At 36.3% G+C, this 27643-nt stretch overlaps 1 protein-coding gene across 4 annotated transcripts in view; it reads right to left on the reverse strand.

Moving 5' to 3' along the window:
• SYT1 (synaptotagmin 1) overlaps nt 1-27643 on the reverse strand; it is a 470145-nt gene that overhangs the window by 286838 nt on the left and 155664 nt on the right. For 3 of the 4 annotated variants that reach the window (XM_014554552.2, XM_032493715.1, XM_006179095.3), the window contains one exon: nt 19374-19428. The exons of the other annotated variant lie outside the window; for it this stretch is intronic. The gene's annotated coding sequence lies outside the window, so the exon portion shown is untranslated. The remainder of the gene's footprint in view (nt 1-19373; nt 19429-27643) is intronic. 4 annotated transcript variants of the gene reach the window in all.

A 27643-nucleotide genomic window follows, 5' to 3' on the forward strand; every position in this document is an offset into this window, starting at 1 on the left:
TTGTATTTAGCATTTCTGCTTGATTTCTTGTGAATGTGGCACTAAAACATCAGTTGAAAAAAGCTATTTGTCAAATAAAATGTATAGTGTAGAGACATCGGACAGGGACAAAGATATTATCACAACAGGCTTCGTGGAATTCATTAAAACATATGTAAACCAGGAACAAATGATGTATAAAAAGAACTCAGTGGTTTGGTTAAAATCAAATAATAATAATAACGCGTGAAAGAACAAGAATTATCTCCGCTAAGAATCATTGGATCAAATAATTGGTCTTGTGTCAGATGCTCACGAATCATTGGATCAAATAATTGGTCTTGTGTCAGATGCTCATGTAGGCTCCGAACGGTTGGTCAAATAAAACTTCCCTTAACAAACAGTGTACAATTCAAAGAGTTTGTGACTAGATACTTTTTTATCTGGTAACATACAGGGCTTGAAGTTCATTAGTGCTTGTGAAAATAAAATTTGAAATTTGGAGAATTAATTAAAAATACTCAGGAGTCCACACAAAATACAGTAGCGCAGGACATGGTTTTACAAGCACAAGTCATGAGCAGGTATCTTTCCAAAAAAAAAAAAAATTTTTTTTTGAGGATATCTCCATGTGACTTGAAGACCTTGTCTGAGAAATCATGACTTAATAGCTGCAATTATATTCTATTAAGATGGTTTTTGAATGATCACTATCAAGTAGCTGTTTTATAGTCATATTTTATATATATATATACACACACACACACGTAAATTAAAAAAATTCTTATTGAAGTGTCATCGATTTACAATGTTAGTTTCAGGTGTACAGCAAAGTGATTCAGTTATACATATACATCCATACATATATATTTTTTCAGATTCTTTTCCATTACAGCTCATTACAAGAAATTAAATCTAGTTCCCTGTGCTATATACAGTAAGTCCTTCTTGTTTATATATATATAAATATATATACTTTAAAATTATTACTGAAATTAAAAATTAGAATTTTAGAAAATGGTTTTATGGTACTCATATCCTCAAGAAAACTTGTTTCTAAGGCTGCCAATGTAACAAAATATTGAAATAGCATTAAAAAAAAAGTTAGACTTGAAATTACATAGGCTTGAATTCAGTTCTTAGATCTTGCCCTTATTAACTCTGAAAACCATTGACTCCCTGGACCTCAATCTGTAAAATGATACATTCCTTATAGCACTGTATTATTATTATATTATTACACTAAAAGGAATAATTAATGTGGGTAAAACTCCTTAGTATAGAGGCTGATACAACATATGCATTCTTATCTTTTATTGTACCAATGTACTGATGATTGAAAATTCTTGGGATAGAGAAGATGGAAAATCAGTTGTCCAAATGTAATAAACACATTCAGACAGGGGGCCTTTTTTTTTTTCTTCCAACGAGGCATTTATTTGTTGGGTGATGTTTATTAAAAAAAAAAAAAAGGACACTAATGAACTCAACTACAAAACAGAAACAGACTTGCAGACATAGTAAACAATCTTATGATTACCAGGGAAAGGGAATTTGGAAAGGGATAAATGTGGGAGTTTGAGATTTGCAAATACTAACTACTATTTATAAAATAGATAAAAAAACAAATTTCTTTTGTATAGCATGGGGAACTGTATTAAATATCTTGTAATAACCTTTAATGAAAGAGAATATGAAAATGAACATATGTATGCATATGCATGACTGGGACATTATACTGTACACCAGAAATTGACACATTGTAACTGACTATACTTCAATTTTAAAAAAAGGGGAAAAAGGGAATAATAATGTAACCAGAAAATAATTGCAAAGCACAACTAGCACTCAAGCTCTGGAGGAATTTATCTACTTCACGTATACGAACAGTTAATCCCTAGAGTAATTTTTTTCAACCTCCATCACCCAAGGATTATGCCCAATTATGATTAATTCTTTAATAATGAAATTGATACCCCTTTCAAACATTTAGACCAGACAGTAGATTACAGTACACTGTACAATATGCTTCTGAGTAATTATGACCTAATTAATTATTTTACACAGCTTTAAAAAGTTTGATTTACTAATTGGACTCTCAGAAGTTGAAAGCAGGAAATAGAGCTGTCCAGCCCACCAGAGGCTTCATTCCATTTGGCACAAAACCAGAGTGAAAGTTGACTTAATTTGTGCTGTTCTGCATGGTTGGGTTTGACAAGTGTGTTTGGGTTTCATAAAATAATGAAAGGTCATTTCTGACCTGGCTTTTTGCAACTACAGCCCAGATTAATAAGAACGAAACCCAAAGCCTGGCAGCAACCCCATGCATGATGTGAACTCCTGCCCTCCTCTTTCCGACTTGCCACGTGGGTGTGTCCTCACGGAAATAATAGCGTTGCCAAATGATGATACGCAACCCTGAAATTGGGAGGTGCATAACACATCCTACTTCAGTTTGTACTTGGTGTGTGTGGTCTTCAACAAATAGATTCTCCGTGTCTCTGGTTATAGCCCAGGGCAACTGGATCCTAGGGGAGGACTGTGCTAGCAAAAAGAATTGGGGAAGTTTAAGTGAGCCTTTAAAGTCCAGGACCTGGTGCCCATATCCTGACTTCTCCCCGCTGCCTTTCTACACCACTGAGCATGAAAGTACAGCTAGTATTTGATGTTTTACCTCGAAACCCCAACAAGTCTATATTACAAGGTCTCCTTACAAACTAACAGCCAGAGAGCATCATCCGTGGCCTTGCTTCTGCTCATATCTTGCTAGTTATTTGCTTCAAAGTTCATATAAAGCCTTTTGGAAAACTATGGTTTTTAAGATGATCTTAGCTTTATAGAACTTTTTCTCTAAGGGATTCCAAGTAAAGAAACTTAAAGGTTTAAAAAAAAAAAGGGGGGGATGACTCAGAACTGACTCTAAAAAATGCCTGGTTTATCACTACAGTTTCCTACTACTTTTAATATTTAAATGGCGTTGAAGTGTCTATCTGCAAATTCCAGTTCTACAGTCCCACGACTCTAACTTCGGCTTCCTGGATTAAGTAGAAAAATAAAGTCAACTGTAAGAATTCAATACACCTAAGAGCTGTACGTTTTGTATGAGGGACATCTGAATGGAAGGATCGGCATGAGCTGTGTGAATTTAATAACATAAAACTACCTTTAACCAACATCTGTCACATTATCCTTTTCTTACCATTTCAAAGAATTTTTAAAAGTGCTTTCTTTTAGAAAAGCATGTTTATTTTTATAAACTAGGGGGAATCTTACAATTTAACTAGCTGGTCTGAGCAGGAAGGTTTTTCCTGTGCACGAATACATGACCTAAAAGTACACTCAACTGACTGTGTTGAGGAAATATGCAGGTGACACTTAAGGAGTATGTGTTTCTGGTCTATCTTTGAAAGTTTTAAGGTTTTATTCAGATTTCAGAGACAGACTAGTAATAATTTCTTATTAGAAAGATGATCAAATTGGAAAAAGGTGTAAACTAGTAGGATTATACGTGAGAAATCAACCAAACCAGGAGCAGTTGGAAATCAATTATAGCAAAAAAGTAAAATTATGCCTCACCTTCTCTATTGCTTCTTCTTGAGCATCTTTTATGCACCAAGCATTGTATTAGGTATGTTATAAACATTATTTCCTTTATTCCTAAACAGGCAAGTGTTAGTATTCCCACTGTATAAATCCAGTATTACAGTAAATATAATTCAGAATACTTAATGCAAAGAAATGCAACATTGCTCATAGCTGCTGGGCACTGACTCTGCTCCCACTCTGGATGGTAACATGGCCAAGGTGTCACTGAGTTTGCTTTGAGAAGCAGAAGACATAACTCTTACCCTTAATTTGAAGCATACAGACTATGAACTTAGGATTTTCAGGAAGGATACTGTATCCAAAAGTGCACTGCTGCAAAAATAGTTGAGCTTTACACATCCGGTTGTGTGTCCAGTCATAGGCAGCTGTGAACCATCTCTGGGGCACTGGGGACCAAGGGGAGCTACTCTGAGATACGGTGCCGACCTATCGTGTGATCTCGTGTCTGAGAAAATGTTGGATCCTCAGCTAATTAAATTGGAAGCATAATTTTGTTGTGGCTGTATGTGAGTGATTACATGAGCAAGTGTGTAGTCTGTGCTTTTGCGTGTGTGGATGATATCTGTGTAGTGGGGTCTGTGTATGTACGCACATCTCGTATGTGAGTGTGGTCAGTACATCGCGTGTGGGTGATGTGTGTGTGGCACGTGGGGGTGTGAATAATTACTGTGTTCTTTGGTAATTTTTGCAACCCTTTCTCTAGAGCACTAAGTTTCCCTCTTTTTTCCCATCTTTTTCAATTTTCTGCTCGTGACTAATTAAACCATAAGATAATGAACAGAAGGAAAGGCTAATAAATATTAGCCTATTACACAAAGGCTAATAAATTTCCCTTTCTCATTGTGTAATTTTTTACTGAACTATAGATTTCAACAGACAGTGGGGCACATGTTGGTCAGATCTGATTTAGAAATTGAGGAGTGATGATGATAAATTTCAAGATATGATTATAAATATTCAAAAATCATCCTTGAGTTTCTTTTTTCTCAAGATTGTTTATTTTTCTGTTTATCTTCTTGCCTTCCGTGACTGCTAACTATTGTTCCTGCGGTATTTGTTCTTGAGTAGCAGAGAGAGAGGAAAATAAATAAATAAATAAATAAAGCATCGGCTTTTTATTCAATACGTTGTCTGCCGACAGGTATAGCGAGAATTGGAATCAAGTCGCGATCGTTAAGCAGAGCAAGGAAGCCTCCTCTGATACACACTTGACCCGTGAGTTTCTAGTTAGAAAGTACAAAGAGGAACCCCTCACCGCCTAGAAGTGATAGAGAAATCAGGGGTTCTCTTAGGATCAATCAGGGCAGGGCTGATACATTTTTAAAAAGGAGAAAATTAAAGCTACAGAGTGCCTGAGCAGGAGAATGAAGAGGAAATGGTGTGTCCCTGGGGAGCAGTTAGTTCCTATTATGAGCACTGGTGTAAATTAGCATAATCAGTCTCGCAGAGTCCAACGGGAAACTGGTCACGCATGCATATGGCGGATTTTGCATTATTTAGGAAGATTTTAATGCAGTCATTTGTAGGTTGGGAGCTAAAATTCTTTTGCCTCCTTATTTTATTTGATATATTATAAAGATACATAAAAGTCTGTTTCTAAATTTGTTAGCTAAGGAGTGAACAAAGATCTTACGCAGAAAAGTAGAAATAGTTTAGTCATAGGAAAAAATAAACTTCCAAATGATTGGGGAAAAAAAAAATCTAAGATCTGGGGGGAAGAAATCTAAGATCGGGCTTCTAGTCTTACATAAGATTCATTTTCCCTCATCTCCACCATGACTTCTGAAGCACTCTGAAATGTTTACTTATTTATTTTTCTTTCAGCAAAGGTATCTATTTGAAAAAAAATGTTAATTTAAATTAACAATACGTTGTGTATGAAATACTGTGAGATAGATTAAATCACGACATGGTTACTAACACCTTCGGTCTGCCTTCCTGCCCCTTCTCTCCCTCTTTTTTTTTTCCCCTCTCTCTCATTCCTCTCTTGTCTCCCTTAATTCCATTTCTTCTCTGCTCCCTCCTTCAAACATCCTCTGAGGCTAGCCCTCAGTCCTAGCACGGGGGCTGATGCTGCAGAGTCACTGAAAAGAATCCTGCTGCTGAGCACTGGGCCTTGTGCTCTAAGTGCTGGAGAGCTCTGTGTAATGCAGGGGTGAGGGGCTGGCGAGGTTTCCCTACTGGTTCTGCTCCTGTCCAGCAGGTGAGATGGGTGCTGTGGTACAGACAGGTCTCAGATGCTCTGGGAATAGCGAAGAGAGGGGGTTAGGTTAGGAGGTTAGGTTAGGAAAAGTGGGGTCCAGCTCTTGAGCCAAATTTTTGATGTTTGAAAGAACATGGCACTTTCTAGAACGATGAGCAGGATCACTTTGTGTTCCTATGGGGGTAGTTGGAGGATAACATGTTGGTTTAACTGTTTTACTTTTTTCTTCTGTTTAATCTTCCGATGTTTTTATTGGTTGTTCCTATTACCTGGTTAGTGCTTTCCATCCCTAAGTTCTGTCAGAGCATCTGATGTCATTGTTTTGAGACAGCAAAGTGATGAGACAGAAATATACTTACTTTTGAAGTTCATGTTACCTTATCCATGTGTGATTCTGTAAGGTGTCCTTTTTCTCTGTCTTTTTCCTCCCATCTGCCCTGTGTTTATTCCTGTATATGAATGAATAAGGTGCTTTGGCATATATGGAGATAAGGGAACAGACTGCACAGACTAGAGTGTCTTTAAATGGCAAGGATGCTGTTTAAATGGGCTGGGATTTTGGTAGGAGATAGTGAAAAATGATAGCCATGTATATAATTTTCACATAGATTTCTTGGGCATAGAATTTTGGTCTCAAAAATATTATTATACTTCTGCTTAAATATTATTGTTATTACCCAGCTATTGTCTGGGTAAGGATAATCCCTCTAAATTTTCAAGGATGTCAGCAGGTTAATTCTCCAACTGCTTTCTCCCATGATAAAAAATACAAACATAAACTAGTAGTGGTAGAAAATTACAAACGATGCTAACTTAACAAAGAGTCATATTTCAACACAAGGAAATCCACAATCCACTTCAAACCTAGAGCCTCACAATGTTTTATGAAATACAAAATATGGAGACTAGTTTTGTGAGGTTAAAAGAGGGACTGTATGTTGAAACTGCTATGCAAACTGTGAGGTAGTCTTCAAATCCAAACAACATTACTATCATTTTATATGTGAGAAATCAAGCACAATTAGAAAGACAGAAGCAACTATTATTATCCTGGGCAAGGGACTTAACCTTTCAGACTCTTAGTTTCCTCATCTGTAAAATGGGGTAATGATATCTACCTTGTAGACTTGTCAAAATTACAGATAACATATAAACATTCCTGTGCACAGAGCTTAGCCAATGGTCGGCAGTCATTAAGTGATATTTTTATTATGATTACAACAGACATTTCTAACCATCCCACGATCTGGGGGAATCAAACAAAAAAAGATTATTACACATTTTACTAACAAAACAAGTACCTCCAACTTAATCTATGTTGGATTCCAGGTGTTCAAAAAAAAAAAAACAGAAAACACCTGCGACTTTATATTTCAAGTTTCAGCTGGCCTGGGGGATTTTTCTAAGAATGAAGTTTAAAGAATAAGAAGTACAATGGAATGTCTGAAATAAAACAAGGAGAAGAAAAAAAGAATGATAGAAAATGCAACTCTTAACTGGCAACCGCCCAGGACAAGTGGGTGATTTCAGAATGATAATAAGCCCACACCCCTGTGGCTGTGGGCTGCTCCAAGTTCACGCGCAGTGGGGAACCTTCTGTGCCCTTCAATATCACACTGTACGTGCAAGTTATTTGTAACAGAACATTGAAAAGTCAATGAAGGCAAACTCGGTAGGCAGCTACTGTCAGAAAACATCTGAATCAATAGGACGCTATCAGAATTGTCTTTCCCAAGCAAAACACAAAACTGTATTAACCAAAAGCATGACAGCACTGTGAAATTTCCTCACTACAGTAACTTAAAGCAAGCACCTTGCCCAACAGGTCAGAAAATAGTCACGAAATGTCTTTATGGACTGTATGATTGAGGGTCACCTGAGAGGTGTGATGGTTCTGAACAAGAGGCAAGGTCATACACTTTAATCTTTATTTGTTTTTGTAATGTAAGATCATTAAAAAAAAAATAGTAACACAAGATAGCAAAAATTTATTCTTCTCAAATTTATCTTTTTCATTTGCTACTATTATTCTATTACTAAGACTTCTACAGAATGAGAGATCCAGCAAAAAAACTAACAACAACAACGAATTAAAACAGTGATTTCCCACTGGTTAGGGATAAACTTCAGACACTTGAACTTGACCTTCATGATCTCATTCTGCCTTAACCCTGACCATGTACTTACATAAATTCCTTAGTAATCAAAGTGGAAAACCAACATGCAAGTTAAGTCGTAGAAGGTCAGGATGAACTGCCTTTTCACTGGTAAAGTTTTTCAGGCAATGTACACCCACGTCCAACTGAATTCCAAATACTTCTTATCTTTGTACTATTATGTTATACCTAATTTTAGAATGTATCCATTCCACTATAATGTGAATTACTCCAGGGCAGAGATGGTGTCTTGCCTTGCATATAACACCACCTAGAATTCCAACTCTGTCATTTATTAGCTATAAAAATCACTTAGCCTTTCTGATGATCAGCTTCCTCATCTGTAAAAATGGTGATAAAGCTTGTCTATTAGATGTGTACAGATACAATACATATATGTGTGTATCTTGCGTTCAGTAAATGCTAGCTATAAAATTAATAAGCACATAAGGGATGTTTGTTGAAAACATGGAGGAATGAAAAAAATAGATGATATCTTACTGATTTAAGATTCATCCAGTAATTCTTGAACAATATTCCATAACACACAGATTGGAAATTAAATGGTAGTATTAGAGAAGTTGAAGGCTATAAATTCGCATTCCTTTTCTGAATCAACAATCCTCTTCTTACTATTCTATTTACGTTTAGAGAAATGGCAATTTAAAAATACCCCTAGCTTCTCAAATCTCCTAAAGAAAAGCTAATGTACAAAAACATCAGACAATCAGACTGAAGACTGGCTAATTCTAGTCAGAGAAGTTAAAATATGGCATATTTATGACTCATATGCCCTAATTATCTTAAACTCATCTATTTCTATGGCTGATTGCCTATACTCAACTGGCTTTCTGTGATTAATTTTAGCATTTATGAGATAAAAAGAGAGCCGTCCTGGAAGTCACAGTCTCATTGCATTTCTATCTTTGCATCTGAAGTTAGGAAACCGCAAAAAAATTCCACATTGGAAAACTACATTATTCAATAAATTATAGAATAAGTGGATAAAAAAATGTAGCCTATACATACAATGGAATATATTATTCGAGCTTAAGAAGGATAAAAATTCTGACCCATGCTGTAACATGGATGGACCTCGAAGACATTATGCTAAGTGAAATCAGTCAGACACAGAAGGACAAAAATACTGTATGATTCCCCTCATGTGAGATACTGACAGTAGTCAAATTCCTAGAGACAGAAAGCAGAATGGTGATGTCCAGGGGCTGTGGAGAGAGGGAACGAGGTGTAATTGTTTAATGGATACGAAGCTTCAGTTTGGGAAGATGAAAAAGTTCTGGAGGTGCATGGTGATGCCGTCTGTACAACAGTGCGGATGTACTTAACACTACTGAACTGTACACTTAAAAATGGATAAAACAGTCAATTTTATGCTATGAATATTTTATCACAATTTTAAAGGGTCAAAATAAATTATAGATCTGTCTAGGGCTAAAGAACACAACTCTTGAAAATAAGAGCTTACTGGAATGGGGTATTTGAGTATATGGATGAATCTAACTTTAGTGGGAAAAAAATGAGAGAAAAGAAAGTTTTCAATACAGCCAGCACTAGGATAGATCTGGTTAAAACAGGTCATGTCTTTAGTTCAACCAGCACTACGCGCCTACTCTGTGCCAGGGTCTGGGATACAGAGATGATGTGCATACCACGCCCAGGGAGTTCACCCTCTCATAGAGAAACTCTTCCAACATCGCTCCGGGGTAAGTCTGAAATTTGTGTGCCTAAGAGAACAGGTCTCGGCATTATGTAACTCAGGTCTGCATCTGGCTCAAAAAAATCATTAGCTATGCGACATTGAGAAAGTTAGCTTGCTCCTCAGACTCTGTCTCCTCATTTATGAAATATGGATATGAATACAAACTTCACAGGGAAATTATACAGAAGGCGCTCAGGAGGGAGTAAACGTTCAGTTTCGCAGTGACCACCTCAGCTGTCGAGTCCTAGGGCAGAGGCACCGGCTGGCTGGGGCTGCCTAACAGCCTGGTGCAATGAGGACCAGCAGGCTGGCTCGGCCTCACTGTGTCACTTCCATAACTGTTGACACCAGCACAGGAAGAACACAGCCTTTGGTCATTACTAGTATTCTTGAAAACATAACTATTTACATCCAGAGTTATGATAGAAATTGAAAATGAAAATTGAAGTATTATTTCCTCGATCCACATTGTCCAAGAGAATGGGTGGTCGAGAGGGTTGCGATGGACTGAAAGTTCACGTCCCCGCAAACATTCACACGTCAAAATCCTAATGCCCAATGTTCTGGTATTAGGGGGCGGAACCTTTGGGGGATGATTGGGACATGAGGGTGGAGCCCTCCTCATGAGTGGGATTAGTCCCTTAGAAAAGGGCTCTGCAGAGCTCTCTTGCCCTCTCTCTGCCACGTGAGGCTGTGATGAGCAGTCTGTCATTGGAAGAGGGCTCCACCAGGGCGTGACCATCCTAGCATCCTGATCTCAGGCTCCCAGCCTCCAGAACTATGAGAAGTACATCATGTTGTCGATAAGCCACCCTCAGCCTAGGATGATTTACTCTCGCAGCCTGACCTGACGACGGCAATGGTACAAAGAAAACAGCTTCCTCCACGTCGAGAGGGCACTTAAGTATTTACGTCATGAATTGACTGCTTGTATATTTTGCATATCACAAAGAAATTTTAGGTGTTAAATAGTAGACGAATAATATTTAAGCATTTACTTTAATTAAGTTACACATTACAGGAGAAAAAAGCACAGTTAATTTCTGCCGACTACTCTTTGTTGACAAGCTTTGCGAGAGCCCCTGGGAAAACTTGGAGAGAGATCCTGGGCTCTTAAGTGGAGGGTCAGAGAGAAAGGCTGACATCAAGAGCCGTGCAGGATGCTCCCTCCAGGGCTTGCGGTGCCTGTCCCCAAATATTGCCACCCACCCTACCTCAGTTCGTCACTGCAGGACCCCACACTGCGTCAAATCCCTTATGTCACTTGCTTACTTGGGCTGACAACTGTGCGTGTGTAGGGGGTGAGGGAGCAGAGAGAATGCAGGGCTGGTGTGAGTACTGTGACCTGGTTCTCCTTTCCTTAGACGTTCCCCTGTGCCAGCCGCATGGATGCATTCTGATCCAGAGCAAAGTGGGGTTAAGGGATTTGAAGCCGAAACCACTTTAAAGAAAAGGCAGCTGGAGAATGTCAGATGAGAAGCAGAATCTTATCAGGAAAAAAGGCAAAGGTAGAAAGAAGTGTGGCGGTGTCGAAAGCCAGCTTTGCTGATTTTTCAGATTTGGGGCAGGGTCGAATGAGTGTCAGAAGAAATGGAGAAACACTTGGCTCCTGCCTCCCACCCGCCTCACTCATCATCCTGTCCCCAGTCCCAGTGCGGGAAATATGTGGTTCAGCAACAGACCGTGTGTTTTCATGGGTCTGTTTGTGCAACCACTCTGGGTGAATATTCACCTTGTGTAATAAAAAACATCTTAAAATGAATTTCATTACATAGCTTTCACAGGTTGGGAACTGCCTGCATTTTCTCCATTTTTTTTTACGCTGACTCAATAACAAATTTGGGTTTGCCTTTTGTAAAATATATTGACAATTATTCAAATCTTTTCATAATTGGAAACAATGAACGTATGAATACTTACACAAATATGCAAACCCATCTTTTCTAGAATTATGTTAATAGGCATCATCCAGGTAAATAAAAAAAATCTTGCATTCTAGAATACAGTAGTATTATAAATGCTATCACATATAAAATGCTTTAAGACATAGCTGGGGGGCCATGATGAAAAACTTCCCTAAAATAAGAAAAGGGTATTTTAAAGTACAAAAGAGAAGGAAAATTCAAGGCTAAATAATGTTCAAATAGTATATACCTAATAAAAAATAAATAACTTCCCTGGCGGTGTTAAAGCAAATGTGTCAGTGCTACATGCCAACATACAATGGAGAAGCAAAAACCCTAAGCAACTGGCAAAACTGCTAAGAATTATTTCTTACATTTCAGACTGTTGAAAAGTCATATAATACCATATTGGGGGGGGTCACTGAGCGAGCAAACCAATGCATTTTGAGCATTTGTTTAGTGACTTTATTTCTTCAGGCTGAAACATTTTTTACCACATTATCAACACAGGCATTGCCAGGATTCTTTTTGAAAATGGAAAAATAAAAACAATAGTGGGGTTAAGCAATTCATCTTAACCATGAGAACAGGAGACATAAATTGCGCAAATGTACAATGGAGCATATGTTGAACCAGATTTTTCATATTTCAGGATGGGAAAGAAATAAAATTGTAGCCTATGTCAGGATTAAATTTTAAGGAAAAGAGGAAAAAGATACTTAGCATAAACAGGACTTGACATGAAAAGGGAGAGTGGTGGTGGTATTTATATTCCATGTCAGTATTAGGAAGGGATTTTTAGGATATTTGCAAAAGAATGACTTAAACAGTAAAGCAAAGTGAAATGATAGATAAAAAAATTTATTAACAGAAAATAACTGAAGTACTAAAATGAGGAGAAACTCAATTCCTTACTATGGGTGGAAAAGCAGCAAAATAAGAAATTTTGTGGTCTAAGATTTACTGGATGAAAGAGTAGTTCTGTGACTTCAGTTTCAGGTATTGCATGTAACATTTTATGTAACCTTTTTCAAAGGAGAGTATATCTTTTTGCCGTGCAGTGGCATAACTCGGTCCTTACAATGGTGCATGGAATAACGTATGTTGTGTATAATTTACTTCTGGAATCTGCTCAGCCTGCAGCTTGGATAGGTTTATCATCTCTGGAGAAAATGACCCCATTTGTGACTCCAAAGGCAGGCATTTCATGGTAGGCTAGAAATTCTCTTTGGTACCCTAGACATCACGATACATACTGATTCAGCTTACTTGTAGAACCATGAAGACTGTCAAAATGACTGTCAAAATGTCCCTAGTCTTATTTTTGACCTCTCAGAAAGGGAAGTCATGCTATTGCCCTGTTCTAATTTTGGCAGCATTCGCTTTAAGAAGGGAGAGGGCTCCTGGCGGACTGTTACTGTATCAAAACCAAACTTCATCCTGCATTCAGCATTTCTAGCCAGCCTTCACTTCTCTTTTTCCTTCATACTTTCCTTCCAGACTTCTCTGTGTTTTCTAATTTTAAAAGAATGCCCTTTTAATATCACAAAGATATCTTTCATAGCTAAGGTCATTCTAAGTGAAGTAAGCCAGAAAGAGAAAGAAAAACACCATATGATATCACTTAAGTGTGGAATCTAAAAAAAGACAAACTTATTTACAAAACAGAAACAGACTCACAGACCTAGAAAACAAACTTATGGTTACCAGCGGAGGAAGAGGGTGGGAAAGGATAAATTGGAAGTTCGAGATTTGTAGATCCTAACAAATATAAATATAAAATAGATAGACAAGTTTCTTCTATATAGCACAGGGAACTATACTCAATATCTTTTGGTAACCTATAATGAAAAAGCATATGAAAAGGAATATATGTATGTTCATGTATGACTGAAGCATTATGCTGTACACCAGAAATTGACACAACATTGTAAACTGACAATACTTTAACTTTTTTTCCATTTTTTTTTAAATTAATGTAACAACAAAATTATTTCCTGAACTTACCATATTAATTAACTCCTATAATAAACACTTAATAAGCATGTATTGGAATTCTAATGTGAAACCTATAAAATAGGACTTATCGTCTTCATTTTAATACATTAAAGACAGTCTGACTAACTTTAGAACTTCACATGATATCTTTAAAACCATACTGCTGGTTTTAAAGCATTTCCCCTTATTCTCTTTTGTAATGGTACATTATATCTCGGAGTCATGAAAGACGGTAAAGTTTTCAGGAACAAATGAAGACTACTTCTGATGAGAGCATCCAAATCAAAGACTCATGTTTCTAGAGATAAAAAGTGTTCTGAATTCTGCTGAATAATTATAACAGCTAACTTTAATGTAGTACCTGCAATCCTGAGGTCTCCTAAATTGCCCGAAATCCCACAGCTAATAAACGGTAGAGTTGGGATCTGAACACAGAGTGAGTTTCAAGAGCCAACTACGATGCTACAGTACATTTATAGAAGGCTCCTTTTTACCCCGTTTATTTATTTTTTAATTCTTCTTATTTTTTTACTGAAGTGTAGTTGATTTACAGTGTTTCAGGTGTACAGCAAAAGGATTCAGTTATACATATACATATATATATGTATATTTGCAGATTCTTTTCCATTACAGCTCATTACAAGAAACAATATAGTTCCCTGTGCTATATTGTAACTCCTTGTGGTTTATCTGTTTTACACACTGTAATATGTATCTATTAATCCGAAACTCCTAATCTCTCTCTCTCTCTCCCTTCTCTTTACCCCCTGGTAACCACAGCTTGTTTTCTATGTAGAAGACTCCTTCTTTAGCATTCTAGGAAATGCCCCAAGTCAAGAAATGTGGTTTAGCTTTGCTTTATCATGAAAAATAACAATTGTGGGAAACCCATCTTACCCAACTGTCCCAAAGAAAGCCACAGAATTCTCAATCATTTGGTAAATGAAGACATGAAATGATTCTGAGCACAGTTATTCAGATGAGTATCTTAGATTACCGTTAAGTGTAAGTATTATTCTCTTTATAAAACAGACATTCCAATATTTGTAATTAATTACAAGCTACTTGATGGCAGAGGCTGTGCTTTGTTCACTCCTATATCTCCAACACCTGAGACAATGTATACAGTAGGTACTCACTAGCAACTTTAAAGAATAATGAATAAATAAAGGAAAACATTTCCCAAGTTATAACAAGGATTTTAAAGGGAATAAGCCCAGATAATGTCATAAGCATAAAAATCTAAGAAGCGTATAATGTAAGCATCCATTTTATTGTTAATTAATTTGCAAACAAGATGCAGACTATAGTTCTTTTTGTTCAGGTGACCTTTTATACTTAGGGATATCATTCCTTTCAGTTTTGGTTCTACTTTTTCTAACTAAAGATAGCCGTCTTTAATAATTAAACTCTCCTACCATGGTTTAATGTTAGCATCTGAAGGACAAATAGGCAGGATGCAGTCTAATGTTTATTGATAAAAGTGGTGTTATTTGTACATCAAGTATTCCTCATAGACTAATGACACAAAAAGTGATATATTCTTTCCTTCCACCTCCTCTCACCGTGTCATCATTCACACAGGAAAATGAAATACTTTGCCTTGACCAGTTAAGTGTTTATCCCTTTTCAAGTTACCACTCTCAGATAATCAGACAGAACTGAATTCAAATGTTCACTCTGCTGCTTACTAAATTAGGCTAACTTTATATGGCTCTCAGTTCTTATTTTCATCATCTATAAAACCCAAAATAACATAGGAAGAGTTCTTTTGATAATCAAATGAAATTTAATTGTATAATAAGTGGAATATCTAACACAAACTAAGAGCCCAATAAACATTCCCTTTCCTTTCCTAAATCTCTTCCTTTTGTATAAGAACTCTTTTAGGTCTCTGTATGAGAAAGACGCTGATCAGGAGTAAGGATAAATTATAAATTCAAGGAAAAAGGAATTTTTTTTCTCAATGGTCATTATTGTCTGTAACAGATGTCAGTCAATAATTTTGGTTTCATCAGTAACACACTATTGTCAAATGATATTATTGGGTTCCCAAAATAGTAAATGCAAATTTTCATACAAAAGGAAGTTTTTTTTGTAACAGTGTAAAGTCTTATGCAACAATGTAATAACCAAAATTTATAATTAGGCCTCTTTGCAGCGATACCCATACATCTAATTAGATCGAGTCTTGGGAAGTAGACTGGGCAGATTTATTTATTTTTTCATTATCCAGATTAAAAAATAGAGAATCAAAGAGGTAATTGCTTAACTGTCGCTGACGGTAGATTATGTGTGTGTATTATTATCCAGTAGTAATCTAGCTGTGTAATCTTGAGTGTCATCACTTCCCCCAGGGCTTTCCACTACGCGAGGGGGAGCTGGATGAAGTCAAGATTCAAACTCCGATTTTCTAATTTCCCCCTCTGTATACGTATAATCCTTTCCACGGTGAACGTCATCCTAATGAGCTATATCAAGGTAAAATTTTAGGCAGGTAGAGAGTAAGCAGTTATTTATATAAAATTTCATTAGAGTTTTGGTTGAAGGAAGTGTAAAATTTGAGAAGAGGCTCCTTGAAGCAATCTGAGACCCTCAGTTCCTGTATAAATGCTTTCCGTTAATAGGACGCACAGGAAAAAATAGTGGGTGGTTAACAAAGCCAGAAATTTTTCCTGATTCTGTTATTAGATACAAGAGCTTGGATAAATGACTTGTCTTCTCTGTCCCTCTATAAATGAGGATATTAGGGGAGGTAATATCTATTTGGCCTAATATCTTATTTTATAGACAATTTTTTCCCTAGCTCTGTACTATTAGATATTACACACAAACACGTCTGTACTTTCTGATTATAAAGAGTGGTTTGACTAGTTGAAATTTGTGAGGGGCAGTTACAAATAATGTCTGTTCTCTAATGAATCACAAGCTCTTTCCCAGTTAGGACCTTTCTTACTAAAAACTTCTTACTTTATTTGGTGTGCCAGGGAAGCAAGAATGTCAACAGTAGTCATGCGATGAGTGAGAACACGAACTCCCAGTGGTATTTAAAAAGGTTTAGCAAATCTAGGATAATGTGCCTAGTTTCCAAGAAGCATGCCTGAGCATATGATTTTTTTTAATGCATCGTCTTTGTAATTATTTTTTTTCCAGTCTGTTTAGAGTCAATAAAGACCTGATTGACCCATGGAGTTCTTGAAAGTACCACTAAGTGTTCAGCAGTTGAGAGGAAAATTATTAATATAAAATTCAATCTCTAATGGCCCTCTTTCCTTATTTCTCCTTTCTTTCTTAAGCACAAAATGTTTTTGTGAAATATAAGTGCATTGGGCTCTAACGATCTCTATTAATATTTTAATCAATTACCAAATCACTCTTAAGCTATGGACTTTGAAGTAAAATTATAAGAGGTTTGTGTGGCTTTCCTCTGTTAGACGTCTTTCATTTGTAAGATTTGATTCAAATAGGAATTATAAGAGTTGATTTATTAGCCCTGGGCTTATAGTACAATTGTATATTCTATAGATGAAGACAAGAAAAACAGTCACTGTATAATCCAATGTCTTCACCATGTATCATGCTTTATTCCATGTACTGACTCCCTAATGCATGAACTCTTTAGAGATTAAGATATGTATTAAGACACATTTTGACTACACCATTTTAATTCAGAGCACTTCTCCTCATAAATATTTTATTAAGTAAAAAAAAAAAAAAAAACTATTCCTTTTTATTATTCAGGCTCAAATTGAGTCATTTTTTTCCTTACAGTTACTTATGAGTCCTTTAGCATGTAGTTGTTAAATAAAAGGCAATTAAAACCTGAAAGGAAAAACTGACCCAAACTAAAAATTCACCAAGAAAAGGCAGTATTTCTTTCTTGGAAACATGTAGAGTGGTTTTTTTTTTTTTTTTTTAAGAGTATTCCAAATAAGCAGATCTCATCACTTAAATCAATTCACACCAAAATATGCTATAAACCCTATTTCAATAAAATTATGAAAACTACAATTCAAATTAAATAACTTCTATAAGCCACACTGGATAAACAGACCAAGTAAGTTACAGATAAGTCAGATCAGATAAAAAGCCACTGACGGATTTCCACAATAAAATTATGATAAAATGACTAAGAAGCTGTGAGAAGCTAGGGTAGATACTATCTGGCTCTTATAGAAAGACCTTAAAACAAATATGTATGCTTCTGTCATTTAAAACTTCAACCTTTTCCCCAATGAGTAATGTACAGTAATGTACAAATTGAAATTATGCTTAAAAACTGGAAATATATATCAAAACAACAAAACAAAATTTCAAGAGAGGCTTGACTCCTGTGGGACGACTGCCAGGTGTTGCTATGTTTTGGCTGAGTGACTCGGCTGACACTTTGGTCAGTAAGATGTTGGGGGAGGCGGGGGGAGACGTCATAAAGAAACTGCTAATTTGAGTGAATTGCAAGATGTGAAAATTAAATGAGCAATTTTTTTTTACATGATAGTAAAACCTGATTCTTTAATTAGCCTACTTATACCCAGAACGTGTTTGTAAACACGTTCTGCCACCTCAAATGAGCAGTTCACATATTTGGAGTTGATTGTTTAAATCGAGAAACAGTTTTTGAAAGTTTTGAAGTATGAATTTTTATAAATATCTGACTTTAAAGCAGAAAGTCTATAGCCATCCATAAATAACCACAGCCAAAAGTGAGGTGATGTGTTTTGTGTAAAGTGAGGCATCACAGGGATAAAATCCTTCTCTCTCCCTGCTCCTCTCACACTTCAAAAAGGAAGAAACTAGATTTAAGACAAATTACATTTAGGTCATCATCATCCTGACTAGATTTAATCATTTAGAATTAAGATATGATTCATGCACTAAAGTCTTTTAGGTGCTAGAAAATTTGATTACATAAGTGTAATTTGTATATATCCTAGAAAAGTTATTTATGAATTTCTTTTTTATATCACATGTACATCCTTTCTATTAAACTTTATTTTGATATATATCGAGATAGAGATCTATCATTTTGTTAATTCACTACATTTTACTTTAAGTGGTCTTATTAAAAGCGATGTAACATGGGTCAGAGTGGATTTTGCTTTCCTGTATTTATTTGATTATTTGTTGACATTCACCTATTCAGAATTTCTACATCTAGAAAATCACTATAATGTTACTAATTCTACCAGAAAGAATGAGATCAAGAATACACTTAATTTTGTTTCATAGAAACATATTTAGGAAAGCAATTAGCACCGTCAAATAATGGCTATGTAAGGAAATACAGGTCATAATTAAGTTGTGAGTAGGTTGGAAAGAAATCTAATGAGATTAAGCTGTAAGTTTTAAAGCCTGCAGATGGTTGTCATGTTAAAATAATTCTAATTTAATGACTATAAACAAATCAAGCATACTGATTCTGCGTAAAATTTCGTTCAACGTGAAAAAAATTTGTATCACATACAGAGAATGCAAGGTGCTTTGATTAAATTTTACTTACTGCTTTTTTTCTTCAATAGAATTTAAAATGATATGATGCTAGTAAAAAAAAGTGATGAAATCAACATAAACATTTCCTGCCACATACATGTATCACAAGGATTACCCCTGGTCTCTTATCCAAGAGGATTATAGGATAAAGGATTTGCAGTGAAATGAAATTGAGTTTCAGACAGCTTCACTTGCTTAGTATGTTAGTTTCTTATCTTAGAAAGTAGAAAGGTGAATATTTCTATTAAAGATATTTGTACGGTCTTCCTATTTTATAGAAACTCAAGTATAATTGTTGTCTCATTTAAAGTACTTACTGTTCTGTAGGAATTCTGGACAGTCTTCGTTTTCTTTCCCTCAGATTTTTTTTTTCTAAAAGGAAAAAAAACAGCATACACAGTGGTTAGGCGACTACACATAGTTCAGAATTATTTCAGATTACCATGACTATAACTGATTCATTTTATTACTTAATATTTCTACTTAAAAATCTTCATACATCAAAATACAATACAATATCATATGTATATTTAGTCAATACAGTATAGAAGGGATAGGGATTTTAAAGTTGAACATTCAGAGATCAAAGTTCTGTGAGCAGTTTATACACTGATTTTATGAAAGTTAATTATGCTCCCTACACTATAGTTTTTCAACTTGAACACTGAAATACTACTAAATTAGGCAGACATTGTTACAGAATATTATATTATTAAATTAATCAAAAAGGAATGATACAATTATTAGTAAATGCCTGCTACTATCTTGAGTATGCATGATTATTATAAATTAAACTTATACATATCATGCTATTTTTGAATTTTTTTTTCACTGAAGTTAGGAGGACCTTGATATTTGCCTATTTTCAGAGCCAGATCAAGATCCAGACATAAGCTAAGAGTGTACATATACATATATACATACACACATATACATATATATTATATATATATACACACACACACGGACATATACAAAACACACACACATAACCCCATCGGGGGTAAGGAGAAAAATAATCTCACATCATTGTTGATAAAAGTGCAACTTTCAGTTGAGAGAGTAAGAAAATTAAATCCTTCCCAAGATAAAGATACCAAGAGTTTCTGATTTGGTTTGACAAGTTAGCAACTCACAAATGAAAAAATTTCATGGTGCTAGAGACAAATACTTTTTTGTATGAATTCTCATCAGTTCTAGTCCTCAAAAAACTAAGTAGAAGGAAAACCAAAGAAGAACAAAATATTTAAAAATAGATTGATAATAGGCATATGACTCTGTTTTAAGAATTCTCACAGTGTCTGTTTTCTGCAGAACTACAAAAATCTTCGAATGCCAGCAGCTCCGGCCACTGGCTTACATAGGTACTCAGCGGAAAAGATCTGAAGTGACAGCGGTATTTCCAAAGCTGCACTGACGGCATCTGTTCAGGGGTTAAGACTCCAAGGTCTCCTTTCATTGTATTCCTGCTCGCAATGCAACTGTTTTCCAGTAAAATCCAGAACAAAGAGCAAAGCAAAAATGCACTTAGATTTGCCTGTCTGCCTCCTAAAATACGCCTCTGTGCCAGAATCAATTTTAGCTAAGGTTTCTATATATAGTTTCAGGATACTGACACTTTTCCTCTTAAAACAAAAGCTACGACCGAATTCTGGACACACTTACTGAGATAACAGAGTGACATAATGCTCTTTACGAGAAATATGGAAAAACAAAATCCTGTTACAGAAAGCGAAGGCTTTCTACTAACAAACTAAGAGAATACTTGACATTATATGAATTGTATGTTATTACCCACCAAGGGGCAGGCTTCCCAAAGGGAGGCAGTGAAAGGATTAAACTGTTTGTGTGACTTATGAGCGATCTGCAGGGATTTGACTTCATTTCGGTTTTGCATGCACATCTATCACAAGGATGAAGGGGCAGGCCTGTCTACTGTAGGGAACAAACAACTGTTTTATTTTTCATCTACGCCCTGCATGTGGATGTGCGTAGTATTTTCCTGGTGGCTAATTTCTGTCTCTTGCATGTATAACCATCTCTATTTTAAGAGAAAAAAGTGAAAACAGCACAAGATAATGAACTTTGCACCTTCCATTGTCTATCTGGTTTTTCAGTCATGTGACTGCTGTCGGTAGGGCTGGTATCGAGCCTTGATACTTTAATGCATTTTTCTAGTACTTCAAAAAAAAAAAAAAAAAACCATGAACCTGTTTAGGTAGGTTTATTTATTTTTCACAAAATATTATATGTGGTCATAGTCAGTAAAACTGATGGCTTGTTCATGTTCTTTCTATCTAGTTTTAGAAGCAGGCCTGACATGGAGAAAAAAGAAAATTATCTGCGACTTAGGGATTACTATTGCTCAACAGGAACTGGAAATCACACTGCTGAAAACTTGCAGCCCTCATCAGAGTTCTGTTGGCAGAATTAAGCAAAACACAGCATGCTTTAGACATTGTAAATACTACAGATCGCGTTTCTCGTTTTTTGGAGGGGAGGGAACTATTTGTACTCATTTTAACACTGGGCATTTTAAAATGCATAGCTTTTTTTTTTGAGGGACTTACTAGTTTCAAGAATGACAGATAACTAATATTTACATCCAAACTTTTAAAACTATCTCCACTATTTCATTTGGAGGAAAATATTGATTTTAATGGAGCTTTTACCAACAGCACTGAGCTAAATATTTCTTTGGGGCTGGATTTTAAGTTTACACTGAATCCTTGCAACATGGCTGCTTGTAAACACTATCCCTTTAGTCCGAGGTAGGCTGCAATGGTGACAGAATATTGTTTCTGAGTTTTAAATTCCAAGACTGCAAAAGATTGATAAGCTCAGAGTTCTCTTTCTTGTACTGTCTCCTACTGAAATGCCAAAACTCGAGGTCAGAACATGGTTTCCAAGTTGATGGGTCATTTTCTCAGCACAGATAATGCTATTCCTAAGGGATTTCATTAGACATCTTTTGGCTTAAATTCTTATTCTTAGAGCAGTAGTCTGCAGAAATTACTTTAAAAAAGAGACACTATCCAGGTCATCACTGACTGAATGCAAGCTTTTAAACAAAAAAGTAAAGCACCACATGACAACTAAATGGATCACAGGATTCTAGGTTAGATCCTGGACCAATGGGAAAAAATAATTAGCTATTAAGAACATTATTCTGACAGTGGATGAAATTTGAATATGGACCATGAATTAGATAATGGTATTATATCAACGGTAAACTGCCTGTGTTTGATACTTGTTCTGTATAATGGAAGAGAATGCCCTATTCTCAGGAAATATACTGAAATATATGCTAAAATGTTTAGGATCAACACTGTCTCCAACTTATGCTCAAATGGTTCAAAAATACATGAAGTGTGTACACACACACATATAATATATATACTATATATGTATATCATTTTTATGAGAGAGACAGAGAAGCAGATATATAGGATAAAATGTAAACAACTGGTTAATCTAGGTCAAGGGCTTATGAGAACCTTCTGTATTATTCTTCTGTTTTATTAGAGTTTGAAATAGCAAACAAACATTTCCAAAAAAGAAACTCTAAAACTATCCTTTTTTAAAAAAAAATTAAAATACATATAAAATGGCATTTTTCAAAGTCTCTGCAAAATTCTTATTTTGTTCATTAAGCATAAAATTGTTTCAATCTGTCTATAACTATGACAGATAATGATGTTTAACTGTAAAAACTACTGGAGATTATTAGGTGATAAGAGAAAAATATTCCATCAAGTAACAGAGTTAAAAAAAAAAAAAAACAGATGTTCTGTAACCAAATGTAATCACTACAGGCACTTGTGAGGTTATCAGTAGGAACAGTATAGAAGGCAGTAACACAATATAGGCTTTCCTTAAAAGGAAGGTAGAAAGCCAAAAAGACAGCACCTCATAATTAGGGCAAAGAACATTTCTGTCTCTTTGTGTCTGACCACTGACAGCCACTTGAGAGGCTGCAGTCTAAGAAGCCTGTCCTCATCACAACAGACGCAAATATTTACCAACAAAGATTGAAAAGAAGCGGGGGCCCGTGTGGGGTGAAGGGTTTACTCATGGTTTCTGATGTGACATTTTCTTGTGCAAGTCAAAACGCACTATGTAACATTTGTTGGCAGTCAGAGTTAGGACAAAGCACATACTGGGTTCAGTCATGTTTAACATTTTCATTACACTCAAAATGATGATTGTAGAACGGGGGCCTGATAATGAGGCAGAACAGAATAGCACTCAGTCAGGAGAGAGCCAGTCTGTACCTTCAAAAGGAGGCTGGGAATTAATTAAACGAAAAGCTTGGGAGAGTTAATTGGGACGGAGTGAAGATTAGGACACTATCAATGCATGAAGAAATAAAACTAATCTTTTAAAAAAGGTAGAGCAGAAAGCCACAGTGAGTGCAGCCAAGGGAGGAGAACCCAGAAGAAAAGTGAGCACCAAGAACAGAATTAAGCCCTAGGGGAGCCTCTGTGAGCCATCACCTCCTGGAATAGTGCCCATCATACAAATAAACGTTTGTTGAATGAGTAATATTGCATGTAGACAAAAGTAAAATGAAGTGCCCTGTAGTCCTTGTCTGCCCCTGTCTTACCTAGTGCGGCCCCTAGGCAAGTCACTTCATCTGTTTAGACCTCAACTTTACCAGCTGTGAAATGAGACGGCGAAAAGAGGCGATTCTCTCTGAGGCCTCTTCCATTTCTAATTTCTCTGTACGTGCTTCTGTTTATTAAAATGGGCAACCATGAACATTTTTGTAGAAGAGCCAGATACGAGTTTTAAATGAAGAGAAATGGGGGCGAGGGGGAGAAATGACTGAGGGAACTGAACACTGGCCGTCAAGCATGGTTTGTGGCCCTGGGACTTCCGTGAAGCCCAGACTCCTTGCTTTCTTATCACCATCCCATTCCTGTAGGCATTTTGGGGAAGAAAGGCATACTCTTTAATTAGAAAGGCCTGGTCTAATAGCCTGAAAGACACCTGAAAGTGTGATTTGAAATAAGCTTGCCATGTCAATCTGACCGACTGGAGAGGTGAGCGGGGGTCACTTTCTCAGCTTTGTCAGAACAGAGCAGAATGTACCTTAGGGTTCTATGTTCAAAGCAAGACAGCTGGTGGTGATACCACTCTAAGGAAACTGGAGGCTAGCTGAGGGCAGAAGGAGTGTCTCTGTGGGCAGCCAGGGGTGCAAAAGGCGAGGAAGGCACTAGAGAGAGAGAACACAAAAGAACTGGACTGTTTCCAGTGGGTTTTGATTTCTATACAAATTCTGCTCCTCTAACAATTAGAGGCGGGGGGGGGGGAGCGGATATTTACATAACGTAGATGCTTGCATTATTACTGGCTTTATAAAAAGGAGAAGCCAACTGAGTTTCTTTACAAAGGGCTCCAAGGTAGCTATAAATGCCACACGTGTCCTAATAGGATGTGATGAAGTGACAAGAAATAAAATAAGTTGACTCAGGTTTCACAAATTTTTGAAGATGGGTGGGGAGAATGGGGCAGAAATTCTGCGTACAGATTTAAGGCTAAAGGAGAGAAAATGGCTTATTTAAATCTTGCTTTGCTGCAAATTCAAGCCTAGCAAAGTTCATTGAACAAATAAGCAGGTTTTTGGGATAATGCATGAGAGGTTTACAATTCTATGCTGATTGGCTCAAATTTGGATGCATTTGGAGTTTAGTTCGGCACCATGGGATAGAACCAAGCTGGAAATTCAGGGCCCCCTGTGACAAAACCATAGCCTAGAAGACGTGGTCTTCAGTCTCTTCTATTTACTTGGGGGAACACTTCTAGTGATACAATAGAATTTAAGTAATGTCTTGTGTTAAAGAAGACATCTTGAGAACAGTTTCTCTCTTCCTTGCTGGTACATTAAAAAAAAAGTGTACAAATACGAACAATAGCAGACATCTAGTCCTAAGTATCCTGCCCTTTTATATTCACATGAAAACTGCCCTCTTTAAAGATTCACTGTGGGAAGTTATATACTTATTTTTGGAGAAGCAGTATGGTTTAAAAAATAATTGTAACTGCTATTTAGTAAGCTGCATTCAACAGACTGCATGTATTTATCACATTTATCTTCACAAAAACATAGTGCAGTAGGTACTAAATCTATTTACATATGCGCAAGTTCAGTTCACAACTTCTTTGGAGTCACTAAGTAGTATCTAGATTCAACTCTCTCTATATCTGAATCCTGTTTTTCCTTTGCAACAAAGTCTCTGAAGTGTTGGAATGGACTTTAAGAAGATAGAAAACCTATTTTCTACACATTCCTCTTTACTTATTAGATGTGTATCCCTTGAAGCAATTCAAGTAAGTTTTCTGCAACTTAATTGCTTCATCTGTAAAATGAGGTAATGCAATATTTACCCTAGGAAAAGATTAGATTAATTGATTTATTGAAGTAGCCTTGATTTCTAAAAGGAATTGAATATATATAATTTTAGAGGAACAAAAAGCCTTAAAATATATAAGTAAGTCTTTTCAAGGAACGTACAACATGTAACAGTTGTAAAAATAATCATTACTCTTGGAACTTTTACCCCAATGGCATTATTCCTACATTAAGCAAAAGAATCCAAAATCAACAGATGAGGATGTAGTATTGTGGGATTACCTTCAGGATATATTTATGAGAAGCATAAAACATGTGTCATACTATTTTTAACTCCAAACATCTACATAGTTCACATAGAATTAGGCAGGAAGTAAAACTGCATGGTCGGGAAATCTAGAGATAACTTTGGTTGACTCTAATCAGAGATAGAAAATTTGACTGAATATCTAAGTTAAGAGCTAACTATTAGGTGTGAGGATAAAAGACGTTGAGACTAGAAAACACAAAAGCTTGTGTTAACTCAAAGAGCCAAACTCTCAACTCTTTAAAGAACCATGCTTCTTTAATTCCAAGAGCTCTAGAAGTAAAACAAACAAACAAACAAAAAAACCTCACTTAGAAGGAAACACATTTTCAAAACTAGCTCTTGGAATTAGCTGTGTGGGTATTGGAAGTGGGAGGAATTTCAAAGAATAGAGTGAGATTTCCATTCTGAAGGTGAACGCATATGAAGTCATAGTTTCCGAACACTAGACTCTAGACTCCTGCCTCAATGGATGAGAACAAATTGATAAACAGAAAAGACCAAAGGGGAGAGGAAACTAAATCAGATACTTGCCATAGGTTAAGAACCAACTACCTAATTCTGAGAAAATGGTTATTTTTCTTAAAATCACCATAAACGCAGTCCTGTAAAATTCTGAATTAATGCATTATTCAGAGAACTCAAAGATGTTTTAAAACCTAACTATATTTGACAGAAACGGAGAATATCCAACAAATTATATGGGGAATGCATAGTTAAATCAGACTAAATTCTTCACTAGAGAAAGCAGTCGAGTGCTGTAGCATGAGATTTGGGGGAGAGTTGAATCACATTTTACTTACAAATCTGACACTGCTTTACTTGGGTTTGAAACAAGATTTTCATTTCACCCATGAAACGTTATAATGAACAGAATTACGGCAGATCAAGTGAGGCAATAACATGGGTGAGCTGTTTTCTCAGCTCTAGTCCTTGATCCTTTAGGTGTCTAATGTGAATGGCAACCAATTGTCACTGACAAAGGGAATAAGACCGAGATGAATGCCTCAGAACTAATTCCTTAGAACAGGCAAATTTCCTTGGAGCTAGGACTCTTGTCAGGGATTACTGACCCTCTGACAGAAAGCTCAGCTGAGGAGCCCAACCTTCGATTTAAAATAATTCGTTTGGAATTACATATTATAGCAAGTGAATTTTTACTGTGTTTCTCAATGGTGTCACTGTGAGTTTGGGTTTTTTGGGTTTGTGTGTGTGTGTGTGTGCCATGGAATCCCCTAGCATTGTAATTTTCTCTTCGGTCATAGTTTAAGGTCATGTCATTTCTGAAAAGAAACTGATTATAATAAAATCACTTCCATATCTTTGATACAGGGGAGAATCAGAAAATGATCATATAATAATTCACTTTAACAGACTTTAATGGAGCCTATGTGGTACCATCTACCACATGTGGATTTCCAATTTTGCCAACAATCATAACACGAACTGAAATGTCAACATAATGAAATCATTTAAATGCTAATTATATTAAGAACAGTAAACTTGCCTGGCAGAGGTTGATGGGAAGTACAGGCCTTCTCCGAGTTGAATACAAATCACAGTCTTATTGTCAGTATTACTGGAGGTGACCCCGCATGAAGTCACAGTTCCGTCTCTCTAATCAGGCACATCTCAACAATTTACCTTGACTTTCTGTAGGACTATTCCGGGAGTCGTGTGAACCAGAAGAAGTAGAAGAAAAGGTCCCTGTCCACAGAATCCCAATTCACACCTGGTATGGCAGCACTGAGCACATCATGTTAACGTCGGTTTTTGTGGTCTAACTCCATGACAGTGCGCTAGGAAGTACACTGCTCGGCATGCGTGAGGTTCTAAATTAAGGTGTGCTGAATTACACTGGAAGAACCCAGTCTCCCTTCTCTACACAGCATCCTCTCACTAGAAGTCTATTTTGCCAGTTTGGT

The sequence above is a fragment of the Camelus ferus genome, chromosome 12, assembly GCF_009834535.1.
Source record: "Camelus ferus isolate YT-003-E chromosome 12, BCGSAC_Cfer_1.0, whole genome shotgun sequence".
NCBI lineage: Eukaryota > Metazoa > Chordata > Mammalia > Artiodactyla > Camelidae > Camelus > Camelus ferus.